The sequence below is a fragment of the Lichenostomus cassidix genome, chromosome 8 (genome assembly GCF_008360975.1).
Source record: "Lichenostomus cassidix isolate B80296 chromosome 8, HeHo_3.0, whole genome shotgun sequence".
Classification (NCBI taxonomy): domain Eukaryota; kingdom Metazoa; phylum Chordata; class Aves; order Passeriformes; family Meliphagidae; genus Lichenostomus; species Lichenostomus cassidix.
The window spans coordinates 26,297,615-26,311,426 of record NC_139489.1 but is presented as its reverse complement, the minus strand read 5'-3'; the positions used below and the strand labels follow the sequence as shown (position 1 = coordinate 26,311,426).

Genomic DNA, 13,812 nt, shown 5'->3' with positions numbered 1-13,812 from the left:
AGAAAATCAACGGAGAAGCAAAACTCAGGATTGTATGGATTGTATGCTGTGAACTGTGGATCCAAGAAATTAGGTAAGACATGTCCCTTCCCAGCTGACAGGGTTTCCTGCTGGTGCCTCTCTCCCAGGTCTGCAGCCAGACCAGCCCCTGTGGAGCTGGAGGCAGACAGGAATAGTGCTGTAAAATCCCCCAGCTCAGCTCTGACTGAAGCATTAGTGGTTTAAAGCACAAATTTATCACAGTCAGCAGAGCGTGCAGATTTGTGAGATGACGTAAGCAAATCCAAAGTGATGCTGTGCTGTCCCTGCAGCCTGGGATACACAGCTCTGGCTGTCGGGAGCAAAATCCTTTATGTTTGGTTCCGTGGAGTATTGGAGAAAGCTGTTTTGGTAATGTTCCCTGGGAAACACTAAATGCTTTAGCCAACCCATTGCTTCTGGTTTATGGTGGCACAAACCCAGTCCAGGACGCAACATAAGTGGTGCAAGCCAAGGCCCTTGATCCCTTAAAACTTATCCCAGGGAGGGAAAATTGGAAGGCCAAGAAGAAATTGCTGCCATTCAGAACTTGCTGTGTTTCATTTCCCCTGTGCCTGCTAACACTGGGATCTCCCACATCAATTGCTTCTGCAAATCACACCCCAAACAGACCTCGCTCCCTTCCGTGACACTCTTGTTTGCATTCCCTGAAATGCAAGCTCTAGCAATTACATCTATTATATTTGCACACACCTTCTGAATGCTTTGGAGCTGATTTTAAAGGTCACGCTGAGCAGTGAAGTGCAGGGAATTTAAATAGATCACTCCATGCTTGAAGAAGAAGAAATCACTCTGGGCTACATAGTGTCCTGATATACAGCTAAGTGTATCGGCATCATGAAGGGCATTGCACTGAATAGTGCAGTGGTCCAGAAATAATAATTTAAAAACAAGTTGATTTCAGTCCTGTCTTGTCCTCCCCATGCTGTAATTTCAGAAGACACAGCACACAGTCTCAGTCACTGTGTTTTGCAGACACCAGGTAATGCAGGCAGGAGATAAGGATCGTGTAGCCACACAAGATTTTGGATGCTTACGCCTTTCCTTAACTCATGGATCTGTAAAATAGGGCTGGAGATCTTGCAAAGACTGAAATACCTGCTCCTTTTATCTCTGATCTCAAGGTAGAAAGCAGACTTGGAATTATTCAGAGCAAATCTAGCTCAATTATTTTTTCAGCTAAAGGAATGGTTTCAACATTACAAGATTTTAGCAGGGACAGCACTGGTTTCCTGCTCCCCAGTTCAGCTTTATGCTTCAGTGTCTGTTTTCAAAGGTTACTGTTCATGCAAAGTCAACCAAGTCACCATCACTCTGCTGGCATGTGGAAAGTGTCAGTGGCAGCACTTCCATCCCCTAAAGCTACACTCTTCCTGCTGCCCTGTATCCCATTATCTCTGTGCAGACATTCCTTGTGTTTACCTGCCATGTTCCTGCCCTGCAGGCCACTTTTACAGCAATTCTCCCCAACAGTGCAGCCTTCAGGTGCAATCTCAGTGCCTGTGGTAATTATGTTTGAAGGTTAATGTTTCATAAAAATATCAAAGCATTTCTGCCCCTCAGCTCATGACTTCGGTAGAAGCCAGAGATTTTCTTCTCATTTGTTGTGGTCTGACAGTTACATGCTTGGCAGCTGGATGCTTGTTTCTATCCAGGGTTTAATCTACCTGATAGAACTTTAATAAAATATGAACTGTGGGTGTGGTAATCTTTTGGAAGGTGAGGGGTTCTGAAATAGCTTTTTCTCCCTGAAAACTCTCCTGAGTGTTAGAGCAATATTTGGAGCTGTGTCATCAAGCTGTGTTTGGCCAAAGATTTAATGAAAGGCCAGGAACAAGGTGCTCGTGCTAGTGATTAAATGGCAAACCCTGAAATACTTATCTTCTGGCTTTGCTGTATGATATAGCAAAGGGAAGACTGAAATAGTAACTGTTCTGGCTGTATAGAGAACCCCTTTTCTTAGAAATTTGCTTGTCATACGTCCTATAGGTTTTGTTTCCCATACACAACTTGGGGAAAAAACCCACCTTTCATACAAATAAAATTGCTGCACTATAAAAATCCTTTCAGTTGACAAGAATCTCCTAAACCACCAACAGCACTACCCAAAAGGTAGGGAGATGGGTACAGATGAAGGGAATATTATTTCAAGGCACAGGTTTCAGAAACTCCATTTGCATTGCATTTGTGCTAACAAGGGGTCAGATTTACAGGGGTTTGATGATTAAATGCCTGCTGAATTCACGTGGAGGCAGTTCTGCCTCTGGTAGCAGAAGCAACCACCTTTTCTCCACCCTCCTCCCACTCCCCAGACTGGCAGTGGTAGGTGTGTGCTAGAGCCTCCATGCATTGGCTACTTCCCTTTCTCCTGCAGGTAAAATCATAGTAGTGCTTTACTCAATGCACTGTACAAGTGCTTGCTGCATATTGACCTGGCTTGATCTGGGATGAGCTGAAAAATTAAATAGCTGTTATAAAATGCCGTGAAATTCTGCTTTTACAAGTTAGATTTTGCGTGGGAGAAGAAAAGATGGCTGAATATCTTTTTCATGTTGTTTGTGTATCATTTTCAAGCCTTAATTGATGAATGTGATATAGTTTGATAGCTAAACATACCAAACCAGTTTTGTGGTGAAAATATTATTAAAATGAAAATAAATATGGGCCTCTTTACGTAGGTGAGAGAGAACACACAACGGAATGCTTGAAGTGAATAGGTTTGGAAGCTTTTCAGACTGGAAAAACCGCAGCTTTGCTTACATGCAGCACACATTGGCTAAAATATATTCCAGCTTTTGCATATGTTTTGGAGTATTTGGCTAAAAATGAGGCACTGCATCTAATTAGAATCTCAAAACTCACAGACAAATGCCACAGGCTCAACGCTTTGAAATGTAAATAGAACCACAGTAAAGATAGTGATACGGGGGTGATAAAGAGGTAAAAATCTGACATGCCTTCTGAAGAGTTGAGAAAGAGGACCTGGGGCAGGTAGGAAGGACCAGAGCAGTGGTGAGACATAGAATAGAGGGCTCTAACATTTTACACAGGACTTGAGCCCGTGTAATCCAGAACCTGCTCGCCAGAGAGTCACAAAGAGGTGTTTCAGTGCCACCCAAAGCATCCTGCATTACAGGGAATACTGAGGGGGTTTGGGGGTACATGAGGAGAGGGTATTTGCTTGACCCTCACTTGTCACAAATCTATGTCTTAGAGCCTGAGAGTTGCTGATGTGTATTTGAGCATTAATTAGTTCAGACGTGAACTGTTTAATTATTGGCCAACTAACAGAGCTGGCTTTGAATTTCTTGAGGTTCCTGTCATTAAAATTGCAACTTCATTAAAAGAGCCGTTCCCTCCTTGAAAATTTAAGCAAGAAAAACCTTCCTTAAAAGCATCCCCAGTTCTAAAAGTTATTTGCGGGAGTCACGTCAGCAAGCAGTGAGTGCCTCATCAGAGAAATATGAAAAGTGGTTAAAAGGCAAGAACAGGAGTTAGAAAAGAGAAGTTTTATATCCTAATTGCTCCCAAAATCACTGCAGAGAGAGACAAGGTCGCGGTGTTAAGCCCAGACAGCTGGTTATTGGGAAGATGGTGAGTGAAATGTTCAAAATTTGCAGGTCCCAAGGAGGATGGTGATGGCTGGTGCATATAATCCCAGAGTAACGATCAATCCCCAGTTTAGGAAGGCACAGGCCACAAAGGAAAGGCCACTCTGAACTCTGGCCTAGAATAGTTCAGGCTGTAAAACAGAAGTGCTCATGCAGAGGTCTCCAGTGCTTCAGCTTAAAATTCCGGTGTGGTGTCCCTGGTCCCGGAGCAGAGGAATGGTTTGGGAAGCTCCTCATGACCACAGGGTGGAGCTGAAGCCCTTTGAGTTCGTGCCGCTCCTGTCGGAACTTGGCGTTCGTGGGTATAAAACTGCGGCTCGGGCTGCTCACAGCCGCTTTGGAGCGCTCATTATCCCGGTGACCTCATTCCGCTGCCAGGGGAGGTCAGTGATGCATTTCGGGGGTCAGGGTGCTCCAACAGGGTGCACTTGTTCGGATCTCCATGTCAGACACAGGCAGGGCTTGTGATGAGTTTGTAGCACAGTCGGTCATGTGAAATCATCGTTGTCTCGAAGTGCCTGTAATAAAGGCTCTGACCTGAATAAGTGAAGGGAAAACACAGCTGAGAGGAACTTAGCGGGGTGAAGAATGTGTATGTTAAACAATAAGTTTTCTTTGTTTCTCAGTTCGGCTTTTCTGCTCGAAATGATTTTGAGCGACAGCACCGGATCCATAAAGGACAAAATGGGAGCTTGGATCGGGACAGGCGTAGGGAAAATAGGACTTGTTTTGAAAACAAATTCCAAGCAGATGGGCAGGGCAGCGGGAGGGCGAACGCGCTCGTTCAGACCACTTGGTGCTCATTATTTGTTCTCTGTCCCGTCCTGCTTAGTTGGGCTCCAGTTCCCTGTTTTCCACCTGCAACCAGACTCCCCTTATCTCCTTGATTCCGCCTCTCAACTGCCCTTTTCCCACAGCTGGCTGGGAGCAGAGTCTGTTCTCCTGACGGCTGGCCACGTGTGGGGGCTATTTAAGAGCCTTCTGCCCCGCCTGTCCTCACCGCCAGTCCTGGAGGGTGGCTGATGCCCAGCCGAGGTGGCACCGCGGCTGTGTCTCTGTTTCATGCACCACCTCGATGAGCAGCTTCCCGAGGTGTGTATCCTGGGGGTCAGGGGCTCAGCTTCATGATCCATGTTGAATTTAGCTATGGTGGCTGAACATCTCCATGCCTACAGCCTTGAGGGCAAAACCATCTCTTGTGGGTAGAGCAGAATCCAGCTGGGACTGTGGCTCCAAGCTCTAGTCCTGTGAGGGTCAGCTGTGCCAGGAAAAGTTATAGGTGTAGATGGTGACACAGCTGGTCACCAATGGATAGGTCACACTGGTGACCAGCTGTGCTTTTGTTACCTCAATTTTGTTCAGGCCATGAAAAGACACCCACATTGCCGACAGCTGTGCCCATGGAAGACATTCCTATTTCAAACAGTTGTGACCAGTGAAGATCATATTCTCCTCTTTGCTTGTTACTGCTCTGCTGGAGGCTGCCATCCCCTTTATGTGCCAGCAGCAGACTGTGCCCTTGCCCACCGCAGGTGAGATTTAAAGTATTGATGAAAATGGTTACAGCTCACTCATCCAGCTTTGTCCACAGTGTGAGAGTGCTCACATATTCCTGGGTGTAGCTCCCAGCTGGCAGGTGCTGATGGACACCTGTGAAGCACAACATCTTCTGTCAGCTCAGCCAGAAGGGCTGGATGAGGATGTCTGTCATTGGCCCCAGGAGACTGGACTGCTGATCCAGCAGGAAAGCTCTTCCTGTTGGCCACGTTCTAATAGGAGCTGACACAGCTCTGCTGGTACTGGTACAGCTGTGAAAACACTGTGGCATGGAAATATCCCTTCTTTTCACCTGTAAAATACTTCTGGACATTTTCAAGATGTCTGAAGTTTTCCTGTCAGTCAGTAGCTCCCTGTCAGACCCCATTAGCAGTCCCATTTCCCCTCTCCTCCTCATCTCTTCTGTGTAAACCCATGTCAGAATGAGCACACACGGTTCTCCCCCACCCCTGAAGGCTTCTGGCTCTAGCTGGCACCACTCTTGAACATAGTAAACAAGTGAGACATCCCTGGTTTTGGTCCCTATTTTCCCTGTACTTTTTGTGTTCTACTCTGGGTCACCACTGGTATAATTAGAGCAGACCAACATAATGTGTCATTAGGCCATGACATCAAATGCAAGTGTAATACAGCTTATGGATTGAAACTGGTGGAGGGATCTTCTGAAAAGGTAAAAATGCTCAGATGTGAGGGTGCTGATGTAATTGTAATCTTTGCATCTATTCCCTGTCCCAGGTGATGATGAAAAGAGATAATTATCACACTCATTAATAATTTAGGGAGCTAAGCAACAGCACCTGGAAATTAAGTGTGAGTTTTGCAGGATTTCCACAGAATGAATAAGGACGAAAAATAGGTCAGGTACAGCTGTACTTTTGTCATTTTGGAGAGGGGAAGGAAAGCTTTTTAGCAAGAAGAAAATGCTTTCTCTCCTGGCTCTGCAGCACAAGTAGGTACCCATAACTGATGAGGTTTCTCACACAGGATTGCTCTAGGCCTGACAGGTCACTGATGATGTCCCCAAGCACTCCCAGGAGTTGGTCTGTGTGTTCTTGTGCTGCCAGTCTGTCTGTGGGGATTTCAAGGCTCATCTTCATGTTCTCCTTTTGGCTCAAGAGGATTTGTCGTTCCACAGGTCTGTGTTCTGCCATGGATTGGTGTAATTTCTGAGTCATTTTCCCAAGCCAGCATCTTAAAACACTATTTCTTACCATTTTTTTCTCTGAAAAAGAAAATATGTGAGCAATACTCCCAATAATCCTCTCTCTGAGACAACAAGGGTATGGTAGTGCTATGGAGAGCTTGGGCTGATACCCAGTTGTATAGGCTGGGAGTGATAGAGCTCTGAAGAGGGTTGGAGTGCTGTGCTCTGTGCTGTCTGTTCTGCTGCAGCTTTTATTAGTTCTGAAATAGTTCTCTCTTTCAGTTTTTAATTCCCTCATCTCTCTTCAGGCTGACAGTGTGGATCGTGGATATTTAAAACTGCTTTCAGCAGAGTATTTATATTGTTTATATCTAAGAGTACTATTTAAAATGAGAAGCAGAGTTGTGACATTGGGCATTTAAAAAGGAAAACATCAATTTGTAAAAATACATAATTACAATTCTAGCTAAGGAAAGACCACTTCAAATTAAACATGCTTAAATCACACCACTCAATTATTTTCCAGTATACACCAGTGCAATGTGGATATAGCAGCCAACTAATTGCTCTGCCTTATGTGCTATTTTTTCCCTGGGTAGCTTGAGGATCTTTGCAAACTGTTCCTTTAGTGCTTTGTGGCCAGTGGGGTTGTTGTGGTCAAACCGTGTATTACCAAACCACTTGTTACCAAAATAGAAGCCACATGCCTTTCCCACTCTGCATTCATCTCTGCAAGAACAGCACATCCATCTCTGGGAAAAGAGTTGGGAGCACCTTACAGGACATAGAAACTCATCTTCTGATCAGCTGGATTTGTTTTTATGCACCTCAGGTGTTGACAATCTGTCTTCAATTCCCAAATACCTCAGCAATGTGAAGCCTGTGTGTATTTAGGTGCATGCAGGGTGAATATTTCCCCACACGTGGCTGGTGCTGGGAGTGGTACTGATGTAGTAAGTTTTTACTCTTTATGTAAAAAGAGGAAGGCACAGTGACTGTAACTGGAGAGCTCAAATGCAAATGAAGTGTGGAGACAGAGCAGGCTCAGAAGGTAGGCCAAGTCCTATCAGATTTCCTTTCCAGGCCCTGGAACAGTTTTTCTGGGGTAAAACAGCACATGATTGAGGGTTTTGCCCTCTATCCCATCACCTAAACCAGTGCAATCCAATACTTCATCAGGAGTTACTTCCCCCAGCACTGATAAGCTTGAGCCACTTTATATTTCATATTTGAGTTTATTGTATCACCTTGTGTTTCAGAAAGGGATAATAGTATTGAGTCATATTTCTAACAAAAACCCCTTTTTTTTCCCTGCAGCTTTGGGATTTTCATGGGGAATTATAAGGTGTTAGAAGCTGCTGTATTTCCACAGCTGGTATGTTCCTTTCCAGCCTCAGTTCTGAGCAGCAGGAAGTGTTCTACATTATAGAAACCTCAGTTTTACACAAAGCTGGTGGGCAGGATTCCTGCTGGATCCCAGCACATGTGTGTTTACAATGATAAAGATCTTAGGGTTGCTTTTTTTTTTTTTTAACATACTGTTATCTCAGTGCTTTTGTGTAAAATTTATGATTCTGAGATGCTTTTAAGTTTCTAGAAAGGGAGTTGTGAGTGCAACTTTTACAGCTTCTCTGTTGAGAAGGACGTACTGGAATTACTCTTTCTCCAGAGATATCAGTATTCCCACCTGGCCCTTGAAGGAACACCCAGTATTGGCTGGTTTTATTGCTGGGGTGCTCTGAACATTATTTATATGTTTTATTACAGGAACCAAGGCATTAATTCAACTGGGCAATATCAGTATTTTCTTCATAAAGTCTCATTTTAGCATTTGGTCAACCTTACTCCTTAGGTTAACTTTCAGTGCCAGCAGCGTTTACGTAATACATAAATACACTGCTACCTGCAATAATGTGGTGTTTTACTTCCTGAATTCATTCTAGGCTCTTAAGCACTTAATCAAATTCCTTCGGATTATCTTGTGCATCCTCTTCTGCAGGCAGGTTTGTATACCAATTTGATCATGTTTATCTGGGGAGTGCATTTAACCTGAGCACATATGGGACTGTTTGTTCTGCTCTTACAAATCCTGGGGAGTTACATCTGCTCTTGGGAGCAGGACTTGCCACGTGCTCACATTTGAAAGAGTATTAGGGTTTCTTTTGTTTTAAAGTAGACCCCCCGTAATATTTTTATACTCTTGATAAAATTACTCTGCATTACATTGCAGTAGCTGTATTTCAGATTTCAGTTCATTTCTGTTTATTTATTTACATGGTTATAAAGCCTTTTTTTTTGCCTTTCAATTTGTAAACATTTTAGGATAACCAGGAAAAAATGCTTTTTACCATAAATAGAGCACATTCTGAATGTATTTGTTTGGCTCTTAAATTCCTTTCCAATTTGTAGTGAGTGCAGTGCATTACTGCACATTGCTGGCTGTTGGCAGGCGTGACACTGAACCCCTTGTACTGCTCCTTTTCCTCGTGTGACCATTTCTTGTGACTTCCATTGCAAAGAAAACCCTTTCCCTCTGCTTAGCTACCCTTCCATTCTGCCTTCATACACTGGTATGTGTTTTTAACCCAATAATTGTCTTTCTCTTGGTTCTCAGCAGATATTTTTGACTGTCCAGCTTGCCACAGCAGCACCAGTTTCTCCTGATGTACGTCTGTGGCAGGATCAGAGCCAACAGGAAATGTGACATTGTATGTGGTACTTTGAACATTCCTGGCAACTTTACCCCTTTATTAAGAAAGGTGAAAAAGTGAATAGTTCTAAGATATGAATGTGTAAGGAACATGAATGTATTGTGGTTTAATTTGCACAATTCCTTCTATAAATGAGAAAAGTGGATGAGAAAATGCTCCATTTTAAAGTCACATTATTTCCAGATAACCCATTTTATCAAATTCTCTGTCCTGTGATATTTTTGAGGTGTCAGACTTCTCTCTGTCACATAAAGGGCATGCAGCTGGCAGTTTAGACATCCTGTATTGAGGTGGTGACTGCTGGCAGTACCTCAGGTTAGATAAACAAATGTGCTGTGTTCACGTGTCTTAAAATGTAAAAACCCAGCCAATAATTAGGACAAAATGTTAATTTGACTTCACATTAGTGAGCTGATAATATCTCTGTAGAAACAGAGACTTTTTTGGGTTATGCAACTTTTATCTGTAATTATTTTTATCTCCTGTAAGCAACGGGTTCAGATTAGAGTGCATGGCAAATACAGAACTAGCCAAGCAAATATCCTTTTTGTGACTCAAAAATCCAGTTTGTTCCTTGAGCAACAGTACATCCTCTAAGGCTATTTGTAATTGCAGCTGCATAGCAGAGCTAGCAAGGGGCTAATACCACACAGCTGGGTCAAAGCCCATGTATTACCATGCAGATTTAAGGTCATCTGAAGACCTAATCTTACTGTTGAGTCTCTGTGTTTCCTTCTTTGTTGCTTTGTTTCATCTATCTTTTGTTTAAAACATTGCAGTTTATTGTACAAAATAAAAAGGCGTGCAATTAAGAAGTCCTTGTGCTTCTAAGAGAGATTGTTGCTGTCAGAAGCCACCAAGACCCACTACCCATCATGATTTTGGGCCCAGCTGTCATGGACAAAACTCCAGGGAGCACTTTGGCATCAGGTTTAGAGCTGCTCTGATGTTTTCCTGTTTTTATAGATTCTAGCTATGTGAATCAGAACTTTGTGAAGCTTTTATTTGGATTTAAAAATGCAAGAGAAATTACATAAAGGAACTTCTTACTACTATTGGTGATTGTACTTCAATGCTGTACTAATAAGCATTGAAATCTGGATTAAACCAAACTGGAAAACTCACAGGAGTGAGTTTATAATATAATATAAAATCTGATCTGCCCATCCCTCTAAGTGAAACATGGTGTAGTCCCAGTTTTGTAGATTCAAGAACTGGGTGGCTCCTTGGAAATCTTTAGGAGTCAGTTGTCTGTGAACCCTGAGCCAGATGAAGCATAGTAACCCACATGAGGGCTCAGAGTCTGGAAGAGAAAACCAGCAGCAAATTCCTTCCAATTTTGAACTGTTGGCCATGTTAGCAATCAGATAAGGCAAGGGCAAAAGAAATCAGTTGTGAGCTGCTGTGGCAAATCTGCAAGGAGTGTGGGTCTTTACTGTTGCATGACTTGAGAATATTCATATTCCTCTTTCCTTGCCCTTTTGTGAAAATGTTGGAAACTTTTACAACTTCATGAAACAAAAGCTGCAAAAGTCATCAAAGGCATGTAGTATCTCCTTTTCTTTTGGTAACACCAGAATAAGAAGGCAGGAGCTGCCAGGTGGCTTTGCCCGGTTTTTGCAGGTTAATAGCCACATCCATCCCGTAGCTGGGTGCACACTCAGCCCAGGACAGGCCTGGGCCTGCTGGGAAGCCTGGCCACACCTCTGGAGCTGCGTGTTTGCACCTTGGGAACAAAGCTTTGTCAGGGTTCTTGCACACCAGCAGCGCATTTTAGTGTAGGCCTGTGCTGTTGTTCCTTTGCCAGCCCTAAGCAGAGCCTTGCTGCTGCCCAGAGCACAGCAGACATCCCAGACATGATTCCTTGGCAGCCAGTGTAGGTGATTCCCACTTCCACTGCAGCCACGTGCAAAGAGGCCGTGTGGGAAGTGGAGTTTGGCAGGGGTAACCCTGTCTTGAGACCCTTGAGTAACACAGGATAAAGCCAAGCAGTTGTAAAGCTGTTTGGCTGCAGAAGGACTTCCCAGGTGTCAGGGGAGCCCTGGAAAGGGTACAGCTGTGTAGACAGCTGGGGATTACCCTCATTTCTCCAACACAGAAAAAGGCAGGGAGGGAAAAGGGCATGGCTGGAGCACTGCTGCATTCTGTAGATGCCCTGGGGACATTGCAGCTAAAACAACTTTGATTTGCTCCTTGGTTCCCATCTGCTGCCTGGGACATGAGGAATCAAGTAATCATGGAGAGAGGCCTGTCTGTTGTGTGGGGATAGATGGGACAGCGTGGCAGGGCTGGGTCGTGGGTGTCTAGACAAGCACACTGAGCTGCCACGGGACTTGGTGTGCTCAGATTTTGCTCAGCAGCAAGGCTCTGTGGTGCCAAAGGGTCCTGAGGTGGACAATTCTTCCTCAGTGCCCAGCCTGCTCCTCTGAGCAGAGAGGAGATTGACACTGAAGGGACAGCTAGATGGGTTGCCCTGTGCATTGCAGTTGCATCAGACTGGAGACAGCCTAAATCTGATGGTCTCTTTAAACAAGCTCAAAAACCATCAACATTTATGGAATTGGAAAATTAATTGGGTTAGCACAATGATGCATGATCTGTGAGACAGTTTTGTTGTTTGGAGTCCAAGTACTGTTTATATTTCTTTTTTGCCAAACATTACACGTTGTCATGGATAATTCTTTCATTTGAGTGGTTCAAATGTGTCTGCCTCCCTTATTTGTACCACAAAACCCCTAGCTGAAATTGAAAAAGATAAAAAATACCATGTTGATGGTGGCTTATAGAGTGACCTGCAAATAGAGCTGTGTATGTCCACATGTCTTCCAGAAGTGCCACAATACAGATCATCAACTTCTACTTATGGGAAAGTACACATAATGTATAACTAGCCAAGTGCTTTGTTCCAGACTTAAATGATTATACCATCTTCACTTACTATCTTATTTTATTGCATTGAATAATAAAAAGTTACAATTACCACTAGCAATTTTCTCATGGGAAATCCATTTTTCAAAGGATAGGATAGGTGCAAAGGGTATTCATCAGAATAATTGTATTAAAGACAACTCATTGAGAAAATTATTTGGGTAGTTTGGGTAATTTCCAAAAGAGCTAATGGGAAGGAAGAGTCCTTCTAATTAAGATTCCATAGATTACAACTTCATACAAATCACATCGTTTTCCCTGTCCCACTTGAAGGAACTTATTTCAGACAGTCTTCTGCTCTAATGTGCAAATTTTATCTCCTGGTCAGAGATGCTTCATGTCCTCATCACTCTTGATACTGTTCCCAATGCATGTTTGAAAGGTTGTGTGTTTTTCTTTCCCATAGGGTTGTATAGAAATGTGTGGTCAATTAAAACTGTACATGCACTAAATTGTGTGTATGCATAAAATCCACAAGCTTAGAGTATATTTGTTTTACGTTTGGTGAAAGAGGCAGTCAGACACCTCTGTTTTGCTTAGAATGCTTTTTACTGAAGTCATCTCTCTCTTCAGTACTGTATTAAAGCCTGTATTTCCAAACTCTTGACTTTAGTAAAAAAGCATTAGCTGTGTGTCACGGTTATCAACCTCACTGAGATGCTTAAGATCTGCGAATAAAAGGCCTGAGCACAGCTGTGCTGAAAACAGCAGAGTGGCTTTTTCAAAGAGCTTCACCTGCAAATTGGTGTTCTCATGACCTCTGAGATCCATCCGTTACTTACTGAGTTCAACTCGAGGTTTCTTATGTGTTCTTAAAGGGTTTTACTAATACAGGATTCTGATCCTGACTTTTGTTCCTCCTATTGCACTGTATTACAACAGAGGCTCTGGAGAACAGAATGCCCTGGGAGGGGGAGGCTGTGACCTGCAAGATGACAATCAATGGCACCTGACAGCCAGTTGAGGCCCCAGATCCCCTGGGCGACTTCCTGTAACTAGTGAGGCTCCAACCTCAGATTTCCCACCCAGGAGCTCTCAAGTCAAAGTATTCCTCACTGCATTTAATCACCAAATCACAGTACCAAGTTGCTGATGTGGGTAAAGCAAAAGGGGTTTATTTATGGGCTTGCAGGGTTTTTTGCCTAGTTTGAAGACTGTGGCTTTCTTTCACAGGAATCACTGAGTGGTTTTGAGAAATAAGTTCTAAAATGCCTGTTGACATTTCAAGGACATTCGTGCTACACTGATGCTGAGTTCCTGCTTAACATAAAACTCTGTGTAAATACCTTGTGACTTCTGTAGCATAGTAAATCTGCCACCTAGAGAAATCATGCTGTTGCTGTTGGTGTCATTAGGTGAACTCAGTGGGGCGGGTGACACCGAGTGGCGCTCGGCGTTTCCCAAGTGAGAACCTGATGGAACATGCTCTCAGCCAGGAGCCGGCGTCAGGGCGAGCATTAGGCAATGAGATGTGACAGTGGCTGTAATGCCAGGATATCCCTGCGCAGGGACAGGGAGTTGCTGAGCACTGGGCTGACAGCCCAACCTGACAAATGCTATGTTTCCTGACGGTCTTTCTCTGCATGCACAAAAAAAGCGTCAATGTAAGTAGGCAGGAGCAGAGCTTTTTCAAAAACTCTCACAAATCTCAATGTCAATGATTTTTTTTCCCTATCTTCTCCTTCTTCAGTAAGTTCCAGGGTTGAGTTTTCTTTTGATCAATCAGAAGCGACAAGGGAACAAAATTAATAATTAAAAAACCTGTGGAAAGTACCTTGACATGGTAATTGGAGGGGAAAGATGATTGCAAGCTGTCTCCCAC

The 13,812-nt window shown here is 43.6% G+C and overlaps 1 long non-coding RNA gene across 2 annotated transcripts; it reads left to right on the top strand.

Annotated features, from left to right (window-relative positions):
• The first annotated feature begins 7,174 nt into the window (after positions 1–7,174).
• LOC146434182 (uncharacterized) lies at positions 7,175–10,697 on the top strand. 2 transcript variants are annotated; one of them, XR_014853632.1, is made up of 4 exons: positions 7,175–7,402; positions 8,295–8,354; positions 8,969–9,059; positions 9,842–10,697. It is a non-coding gene; the product is annotated as an uncharacterized LOC146434182 (long non-coding RNA). The 2 variants fall into 2 exon arrangements; XR_014853633.1 differs by having other exon boundaries at positions 8,969–9,110.
• Positions 10,698–13,812: the final 3,115 nt, after the last annotated feature.